Source organism: Chiloscyllium plagiosum, chromosome 47 (assembly GCF_004010195.1).
Source record: "Chiloscyllium plagiosum isolate BGI_BamShark_2017 chromosome 47, ASM401019v2, whole genome shotgun sequence".
NCBI lineage: Eukaryota > Metazoa > Chordata > Chondrichthyes > Orectolobiformes > Hemiscylliidae > Chiloscyllium > Chiloscyllium plagiosum.
Window position 1 is genome coordinate 6094753 of NC_057756.1, and position 9837 is coordinate 6104589.

At 43.6% G+C, this 9837-nt stretch overlaps 1 long non-coding RNA gene across 1 annotated transcript in view; it reads left to right on the forward strand.

Annotated features, from left to right (window-relative positions):
- The first annotated feature begins 649 nt into the window (after positions 1-649).
- LOC122544261 overlaps positions 650-9837 on the forward strand; it is a 48410-nt gene continuing 39222 nt past the window's right edge. Inside the window, exon 1 of the long non-coding RNA XR_006310303.1 lies at positions 650-771. This is a non-coding gene — a long non-coding RNA (uncharacterized LOC122544261). The remainder of the gene's footprint in view (positions 772-9837) is intronic.

Here is a 9837-nt window from a genome sequence, read left to right on the forward strand (position 1 = left end):
TTGACATCAGGGACACTGGTCCATGGCTTATCCTTACCACCTTTCTTAACTAATGTGGTGCCATTATTTAATGCATATTCTTCAAGCAACTCATCCATACCTATCCATGGTACAAATATCTCAGCAAAGGGCCCAGCTATCTCTTTCCAAGCTTCCCACATAGTTCTGGGATACACCTGATGAATTCCTGGGGATTTATTCACCTTTATACATTTTCAATCGACATTGAATGCATCAGGATTTGGGGCACTAAAGAAGCAGAGGCCTGCTGGTATAATCACTAGACTATTAATCCAGTGACCCTGGTAATGTTTTAGGGACCTGGGTTCGAATCCTGCCACAGCAGATGAATGAGTTTTAAAAACAAATCTGGTTTTAAGAGTCTAAAGATGGCCATTGTCAGGGGAAGCAGAACATCTGGTTCACTAATGTCTGTTTGGGAAGGAAATCTGCTCACCTTCCCTGGTCAGGCCTACATGTGACTGCAGACCCCACAACAATCCAGCTGCCCTCTGGGTAATTAGGGATGTACTTGTCAGCAAGGCCCACATGCTGTGAATCAACAACCCATCAAATGACGTGATAATGAGACGTCCTTGAAATAAAAGGAGGAAGCAGGATGTACACTCTCGCAGTGTGAATGCTCTGACTTTGATTTGCAGAATATTTAGAGAAGCTGAACTCTGTAGAATAGTTAGTTTTCACAATTGTAACTCTTTTGCCAACATAGTTGGATATTGTCCTGGTGACTAATTCCCCCAACAACTTCAGGTAAGTGGATAATTTGCATGTCTATCCTCAGTCTACCTAACCACTTGACTATGTATTGTGTACCCATAGTCTTACCAGACCATAGGGCTGCTCTCTCAATAGAGAGAGGTGACTGTTGGTAATTTAACCTGAGGGCCACCAGACCTCAGGCAAGGGAAGAGAGGTTGAGAAGGGGAGACCTTCATGGTAATCTCAAACCAGATTTGAAACCACATTGTTGGTATCACACTGCTCTGCAAGCCAACAATCCAGTCAACTGAGCTTAACTGATACCCACCTGATTTTCTCTCCTGTCTGTCTACCTTTGTAACCATTTGTCTATATGTCTGTCTATCTATCTATGTAACTTATAAAAACAATTTGAAGTTTGCTAAAAATGTACAGTGAATGAAGAGATTTTCAACACATATATGTGGCTTTGAGCTCATGTTCACATCTGTGCTTCTCCTACGCAGAGGCATGTGAGCAGTGTGTCGGAACGCAGTGTGAGACTGTTTCTGAAAGGGATGGAACAGCTGAATTATTGTTTATTGTAGTACATTCCCACACTGGGTGGTACCTCGTGTTTCTTCAAGTATCTTACTTGCCATTGAATAGATTATAGAATCATACATTCAGGCAGTACAGAAGAGGCCTTTGGCCCATCCAGTCTGTACGGCCAAAGCTACACTATCAGCTGGGATGGTATTGAATGGTGGAGCAGGCTTGAGGAGCTGAATTGCCTCCTGCCACTCCTATTTCTTCTGGACTAACCCAACATGAGTCCCACTTTCCAATGCTTTGATTCTTGTTGGAAGCTAGTAACATTACAGTTAATGATTTCCTTCATTGAATAGTACATTAAAACCCATTGTCCTCAGATTCCACAGGAGAAATTCACAAATTCCCATGTCATCAGTTTCCAGTTCGCTTTTTCCCTTGGCCTCTCTTGTGTCATTGATCCTGACCTGCTAATCCCAAATTCCGATGGAACGTCTTGATGGGGAGATGAAACCGCATAAGATTCTTCCCTGTCCTCTGTATCTAACCATAAGTTGTCTGCTGTATTCGTTCAGCAAATATCATTTGTGTTATGTACTAACAATCTGGATGAAGGAACTGAGGACATTGTTGCTAAGTTTGCAGATGACACAGAGATAGGTGAAGGGACAGGTCGTGTTGGGGAGGTGGGAAAACTGCAGAAGGATTCAACAGACCAAGAGAGTAGGCAGAGAATTGGCAGATGGAATGCAATTAGGAAAGGATGAGGTTATGCACTTTGAGAGAAATAACATGTAGACTGCTTTCTAAAAGGGCTTCAGGAATTTGAAGTACAAAGGGACTTCATAAACTGTAAACTTTGTAACCTTCATCTCTCTCCCTCTGCCCTGCTTCTCATTCACTCTCAGCCTCCATCTCTTCCAATTCACCCAAAACCTGTACTCTTTGCCTCCTGCTCTCTCAAAAACCCTATATATCACAAATTTCTATCACTTACCTGCAATGATTCCCCTCTTGTGTTTTAGGTTAAAGAGAACAATGAATTATGCTATTTAGTCTCTCAATTTCACAATCTTATTCTTGTATCAATGTATACTGCGAAGTGGAATTTTCAAATCTTGGCTATAATATAACTGCAGAAGGGTGACCTAAACATTGTGTTGTATAGACCATTATGAATCTAGTCAAAAATACAGTGAGTCGAACAGAGTTTGCGAATGAGTAGCATAGCTATTACTATGATATATGTCAGTGAGAAATGTAGACACAGCCTGTCCTGAACTGGACTCAGATTACTCTTGTAAAATCTACTGCAGAAAATTACAAGTGATTTAATTTTGATCAGGGTTTGTGGCGAGTTTCTGCAGTGCGTCTGGTAGATGGTACACACTGCTGCTATTGAGTGTCAGAATGTGGTGCCAAACAAGCAGGGGGCTGCTTTGCCTTTGGTTGGTATTGAGTTTCTCGAGTGTTGTTGGAGCTTCACTGATCCAGGCAGGTGGGGAGTATTCCAGCACACTCCTGACTTGGCTTGTCAATAGTGGACAGGTTTTAGGGAGTCAGGAGGTGAGTTACTTGCTGTAGGATTCTGACCCTCTGACCTGCTCTTGTAACCCCTGTTTTTATGTGAAGAGTCTAGTTGAGATTCTGGTGAATGGTAATCCCCCCACAATTTTTTTTTTTTAGATTACTTACAGTGTGGAAACAGGCCCTTCGGCCCAACAAGTCCACACCGACCCGCCGAAGCGTAACCCACCCATACCCCTACATTTACCCCTTTTACCTAACACTACGGGCAATTTAGCATGGCCAATTCACCTGACTTGCACATCTTTGGAGTGTGGGAGGAAACCGGAGCACCCGGAGGAAACCCACGCAGACACGGGGAGAATGTGCAAACTCCACACAGTCAGTCGCCTGAGGCGGGAATTGAACCCGGGTCTCTGGCGCTGCGAGGCAGCAGTGCTAACCACTGTGCCACCGTGCCGCCCACAATCTTGAGGGATTAAGTGATGGTAACATCATTAAATGTCAAAGGGTGATGGTTACATTCTCTCTCAATGGTAACCCCTGGGATGCTTATATTGAGGGGATTCAGTGATGTAACATCATTTAACGTCAAGGAGGGATGGTTAGATTCTCTCTTACTGGTCATAGACTGGTACATGTGTGGCACTCGTCAGCTCTAGCCTGGATATTGTCCAGAGTTTGAAGTATTTGAATGTGATCTGCTTCAGTATCTGAGGACTGGCAGATGGTACTAAACATTATGTAATCATCAGAGAATGTCCCACTTTGGACCATATGATGGAGGCAAGATCATTGATGAAGCATGGTTGGGCCTAGGATACTAGCCTGAAGAACTATTACAGAGAGATGTCCTGGAGCTGAGATGACAGACCTCCAACAAACACAACCATCTTTGTGTGTGTCAGATATGATTCCAACCACCGGAGATTTTGCCCCCAGTATCCATTGATTGCAGCTTTGCCAGGGCTCCTTGATGCCACACTCAGTCAAGTGCAGCCTTGATATCAAGGGCTGTCACTCTCACCTCCCTGCTGGAATTCAGCTCTTTTGTTCACGTTTGAACGAAGACTGTAATGAGGTCAGGAGCTAAGTGACCGTTATGGAATCCAAACTGGGGTCACTGAGCAAGTTATTCTTGCTGTCCTGCTGTCCGTTTGCATCATTTCCTTAATAAAAAACTCCCCTGCTCCCAATCCAATCTGATGGGACAGAACCAGTCTTTTGGGAAAATGGTTCACTGCAGAATTTTAAGGGAAGAAAATCCTCTTCCAAGTTACTCCAGGTCGAAAGTGTTGGAGGTGCATCTCAAATGTGCTCAGAAATGTCCCAGTGAGCCACACAGTGACAGTGACAGAAAAAAGGACAAAGTCAGTCTTCATTTTTTTTCTCCCTGCGTGCTGTTCTCTCAAAGTTGTCCCCCATGCTTTCTCACAGAGATAACATCAAACTTCAGAAGAGTTACTTATGTTTGAAACCGCTCAGTTCAGACCAGGGTTGGTTAAAAAAAAAAGGGAATTAAACCTTTCTCTCATTCTCACTGCAGCATCCACAATTTCTGCATCCCTCCTTCCCTTGCTCAATGTTAGATCCCTCGCTGATTTTTCATGCTTTTTAGTTTTATTTTATCAATATTGTTATTGCGAGCTGGAAATGGCCTGTGGACTTTGATAAACAGCTTGACTTAGACTGGAGGATTGATTCAGTGCCAACATTTCTTAGTGCAGTCTCAGTGATTCGCAGTGGCCCAGCATCAAATAAAGGCACGAGAACGTCACACATAACACTCTTAAATAATTCCTCACCTTTGCAGCAAAATTGGGGGAGCTTTACCACAGACTAATCAAGCACACTGAATAATTCATTCCTGATGAAGGGTTTTTGCCCGAAACATTGATTCTCCTGCTCTTTGGATGTTACCTGACCTGCTGTGCTTTTCCAGCACCACACTCTCGACCCTGAATAATTCATAGCTGACATACCAGAAACCAAAAGCAAAACATCACTGTTATGGTTGTGACCATGTCCTCCTCATCAACCACAATCAAGTGCCTACTGGTTTCTCAGCTTGTGCAATGATTGATTTTGATTCAATGAAGAGTTGAGGGAGGAAGCCAACTCCAACAATAGGCGCGCATTATAATGAGATGTCCCCAAGCCCAGAAGGATTGCAAGCCAAGTATCAGAATGAGGACGCACTGGACAGAAGTATGGGATCTCCCAGACAATGGTCAGATCTACGCAGTCCCATTGTGAAAGATGGTGAACAATTGAAGAGCTCACTGAGCCGTAGAGTTATACAGCACCGAAACAGACCCTTTGACCCAACCTCTCCATGCTGACTAAGTTTCTCCAAACTAAACTAGTCCTGTTTGCCTGCATTTGGCCTGTATCCCTCTAAAACTTCATGGCCCTGTCCAAATGTCTTTTTAATGTTGTCATTGTGCCTGCATCTACCTCACTTGGCAGTTCATTCCATGTACGAGCCACCCTCTGTGAAAAAGCTGTCTCTCACGTCCCTTTTAAACCTTCTCCTCTCACCTTAAAAATATGCCTCCTAGGTTTGAACCTGCCCCCCACCCCTCGCCTACCTCAGGGAAAAGACCTTTGCTATTCACCTTATCTATGCTTCTCATGAATTTATAAACCTCTATAAGCTCAACCCTCAACCTGCTGTGCTCCAACGTAAAAAAAGTCCCAGCCTCTCCCGATAACTCAAACCCTCCTTTGCGGCAACATCCTTGTAAATCCTTTCTAAACTCTCACCAATTTAATCACATTCTCCCTATGGAAGGGTGAGCAGAGCTGTACACTATATTCCCTCACCAAGGTCCAGCTTATAGCTGAGTAGATACTGCTTCATAACATTGTTGAGAATACCTTCCATCACTTTAAGATCGTCCAGAGGAGTCTGATGGGGAAGTAATTGTCAGGTTGGATTTGTCATGCTCATTGTATACAGGGCATATCTGAATAGTTTTCCATACTGTTGGTAGATGCCAATCACATTTCAAATGATATTTACTATGGTTTGAACTTCAGGCTAGAGCTAGAGTAATAAAAGGCAATCTGCACTCATCAGGTGAATTTTAAAAATCTGGGAAAAGCTGAAAACTTGACCTTTCATGTCAAAATCATCACTTCAAAGCATATGACCTTGAGATAGAAACCACCAATTTCATGTTAAAGCTTGTAAAATGGGAAGGGGATATTTATCTAGATACATTCTGACAAAACAAAGTTTGTTCAATACTACCATGTAAAAATGTGGTTGTTGCATAAGACCAGAATCATAGAATCGTACAGTGCAATAGAGGCCCATTTAATCTGTACTGTCATAGCTACAATAAACAGAATCACAGAACCGTTGATTTGGATTTTACTGACAGCTGCCACTAATTCCAGAATCTTCCCTTTTACAAATGTCCATGCAACAGTCTATGAGACCATAAGACATAGGAGCAGAAATTAGGCCATTCAGCCCATTGAATTTGTTCTGCCATTTAATCATGGCTGACAACCCCAGATGTCAACCCATTCACATGCTTTCTCCCCGTAACCCTTGATCCACTTGATACTCAAGAACCTATTTATCTATCTTAAATATACTCAATGAGTTGGTTTCGACAGCCATCTGTGGCAAGGAATTCTATAGATTCACCATTCTCTGGCCGAAGAAGTTTCTCTTTACCTCCATTCTGAAAGGTCTTCCCTTTACTCTAAGGCCTTGGGTCCTTGTCTCTCCTACTTTCCAGCATCTACTCTTCAAGGCCATTGAGTATGCTGTGCATTTCAATTAGATGTCCATGCATTGTTCTAGACTCCATCTAGTATAAATCTAGAATCGTCAAACATTCCTCATATGTTAAGCTTTTCATTCCTGGGACCATTCTCATGAACCTTCTCTAAACACACTCCAGGGCCAGTACATCCTTCCTGAGATATGGGGCCCAAAACTGCACACAATACACCAAATGTGGTCTGACCAGAGCATTATAGGGCCTCAGAAGTACATCCCTGCTTTTATATTTATGTCCTTTCAAAATAAATGCCAGAATTGCATTTGCCTTCCTAACTACTGACTCAACCTGCAAGTTTATTGAGAGAATCATAGAATCCGTACGATGAGAAATAGATCATTTGGCCCAACAAGTCCACACCGACCCTCCGACGAGTAACCCACTGAGACCCATTCCCCTACCCTATTACTCTACATTTACCTCTGACTAATGTACTTAACCTACACATCCCTACACTATGGGCAATTTAGCATGGCTAATCCACCTGACCTGCACATCTTTGGACTGTGGGAGGAAACCAGAGCACCCGGAGGAAACCCACGCAGACACTGGGAGAATGTGCAAACTCCACACAGACAGTCACACGAGGCTGGAAGCTAACTTGGATCTCTGACGCTGTTCTAATCACTAAGCCACTGTGCCACCCATGCTGAGCCACTGTGCCACCCATGCTGAGCCACCACGCCATCCTGGATTAGAACTCCTAACTCTTTGCACTTCAGACTCCTGAATTTTCTCCCCATTTAGAAAATTGTATATGCCTTTATTCCTCTGATCAAAGTGCATGACCTCACATTTCCCCACGTTGTTCTCCATCAACACTACTTTGCCCACTCTCCGAACCTGTCCAAATCCTTCTGCAGTCTCCCCACTCCTTAACACTACCGGTTCCTCTAACTATCTTTGAATCATCTGCAAACTCGGCCAGAATACCCTCAGTTCTTCCATCTAGACTGTTAATATATAAAGCCCTTCTGTCAGTATACATTACTTCCTTAATAGTGACCCCCTTCACCTCCACTCCTGCACCCAATTCAATCTGATGGGAATCATCTAAATGCCAGTCATTTGGGTAAATGGTTCATTGTAGAAGGAAAATCCACCAGCTCTGGCTTACAAGTGACTCCAGGTCTGAAAGTGTTGGAGGTGAATTTCAAATGTGCTCTGACAGCTCCCAGTGAGCCACACAGTGATAGTTCTATACAGTCCAATAAAGTGACAGAAAAAAGGGCAAATTTATCTTCCTTTTTTTCTCCCTGTGTGCTGTACCTTCAAAGTTGTCCCCCATGCACTCTCACAGAGATAGCATCAAACTTCAGAAGAGTTATTTATGTTTGAAACCACACAGTTCAAACCAGGGTTGGTTAAGAAAAAAGGGAAGTAAACCTTTCTTATTTTCACTGCAGCATCTACATTTTCCGTATCCCTCCTTTCCTTGCTTAATGTTAGAGTCCTTGCTGATTTTTCAAGCTTTTTAGTTTTATTTTATCAATATTGTATTGCGAGCTGGAAATGGCCTGTGGACTTTGGGAAACAGCCATCTTAGATTGCCAATATTTCTTACTGAAGGTTTAGTGCAGTCTCCCAGTGATTTGCGGAGTGACTCCGATCAAATAAAGGCACGGGGAATGAGAATGTCACACATAACACTCTCAAATAATTGCCCGTGGTTTTACAGCAAAACTGGGGGGAGCTTTACCACAGGCTAATCAATGTTCGTATCCCTGTAAATGTTGTAACTGTTTCTGCAGCTATCTGTCTCTGGCAGTTCATTCCATGTATAGACCACTCTCTGTGAAAAGACTGCTCCTCCAGTCCTATTAAATCTTCTCCTCTCACCTCAAAGATATGCTCCCTAGTTTTGAACCAGCTCAGGGAAATGACCTTTGCTATTCACCTTATCTATACCCCTTGTGATTTTATAAACCTCTATAAGGTCATCCCTCAACATCCCTCAACATCCTATGCTCCGGGGAAGGGATAAAGTCTCAGTCTTTCCAACCTCTCCCAAGAGCTCAAGCCCTCCATTCAGGCAACATCCATTCTAAATTCTCTCCAATTTAATAATATCCTTCCTGCAGCAGGGCGAGCAGAGCTGTACACATTACTCCAAACATACCCTCACCAACGTCCTGTATAACCTCAACATGACATCCCAACTCCTATACTTAATACTCTGACCAATGAAAGCAAACGTGCTCAACACCTTCTTCCTGTCGACTCATGATGCCATTTTCACGGAACTATATCCCTGAATCCTTAGGTCTCTATGTGTGACATCACTCCCCAGGGCCCTACTGTACTAGTCCCGCCCTTTATCAGTTTTTACTGAATCTACAAATATCCCATCGTGGATGAGGGCAGCAGGCAGAACCACAGCAAAAGACAAGGTTGACACACTGCAAAAGCCTACAGCCAGAAGTGCGGGTTATCTGGAGGACTGTAAGCAGTTTTGCTCCCCTTACTTAAGGGAAGATATCATTTTATTTGGAGGCAGTTCAGAGAAGGTTCACTATGATGAGCCCCAGGATGCAGGGATCGTCTTATGAGCAAAGGTTGAACAGGTTGGGATCCTACTGACTGGAGTTTAGAAGTGTGAGAGATGATCTCTCATATGTGGGCCTGACTCAGGGTCAATGCTGAGAGGATATGTCCCCCTCATGGGAGAGTCTAGGGCCAGAGGACACAATCTCAGAATAAAGGGACACCAACTGAAGACTTAAATGAGGAGAAATTTCTTCTCTCAGAGGGTTGTGAGTCTTTGAACTCCTTGCCACAGAGAGCTGTGTGTGTAGACAGAGTCCCTGTGTATATTTAAGACTGAAACAGATAGATTCTTGATCTTTGGGGAATCAAGGGTAAGGGCAGGAAAATGGACATGAGGAACGTTGCATCATCGACAATCCAATCGAATGGTGGAATCCAATTGAGGGGTCGAATGTCCTACTCCTGTTCCTATTTTGTATGGCCTTAGGATAGAGCAGAGTCTTCTCTTGAAAGCCCAGACCTGCTGAAATGCTCCCCTTGGCTAATTTAATTCTTCTGTCAAGAAAGACAGACCAGAGATGGAGTCATGAAATTTTCTAGTTGGAAGAAGTCCCCAAATTCTGGATGAGTGTGCTGGAAGAGCACAGCAGTCCAGGCAGCATCCGAGGAGCAGTAAAATCGACGTTTCGGGCAAAAGCCCTTCATCAAGAATACAGGCAGAGCGCCTGAACGGTGGAGAGATAAGTGAGAGGAGGGTGGGGGTGGGGAGAAA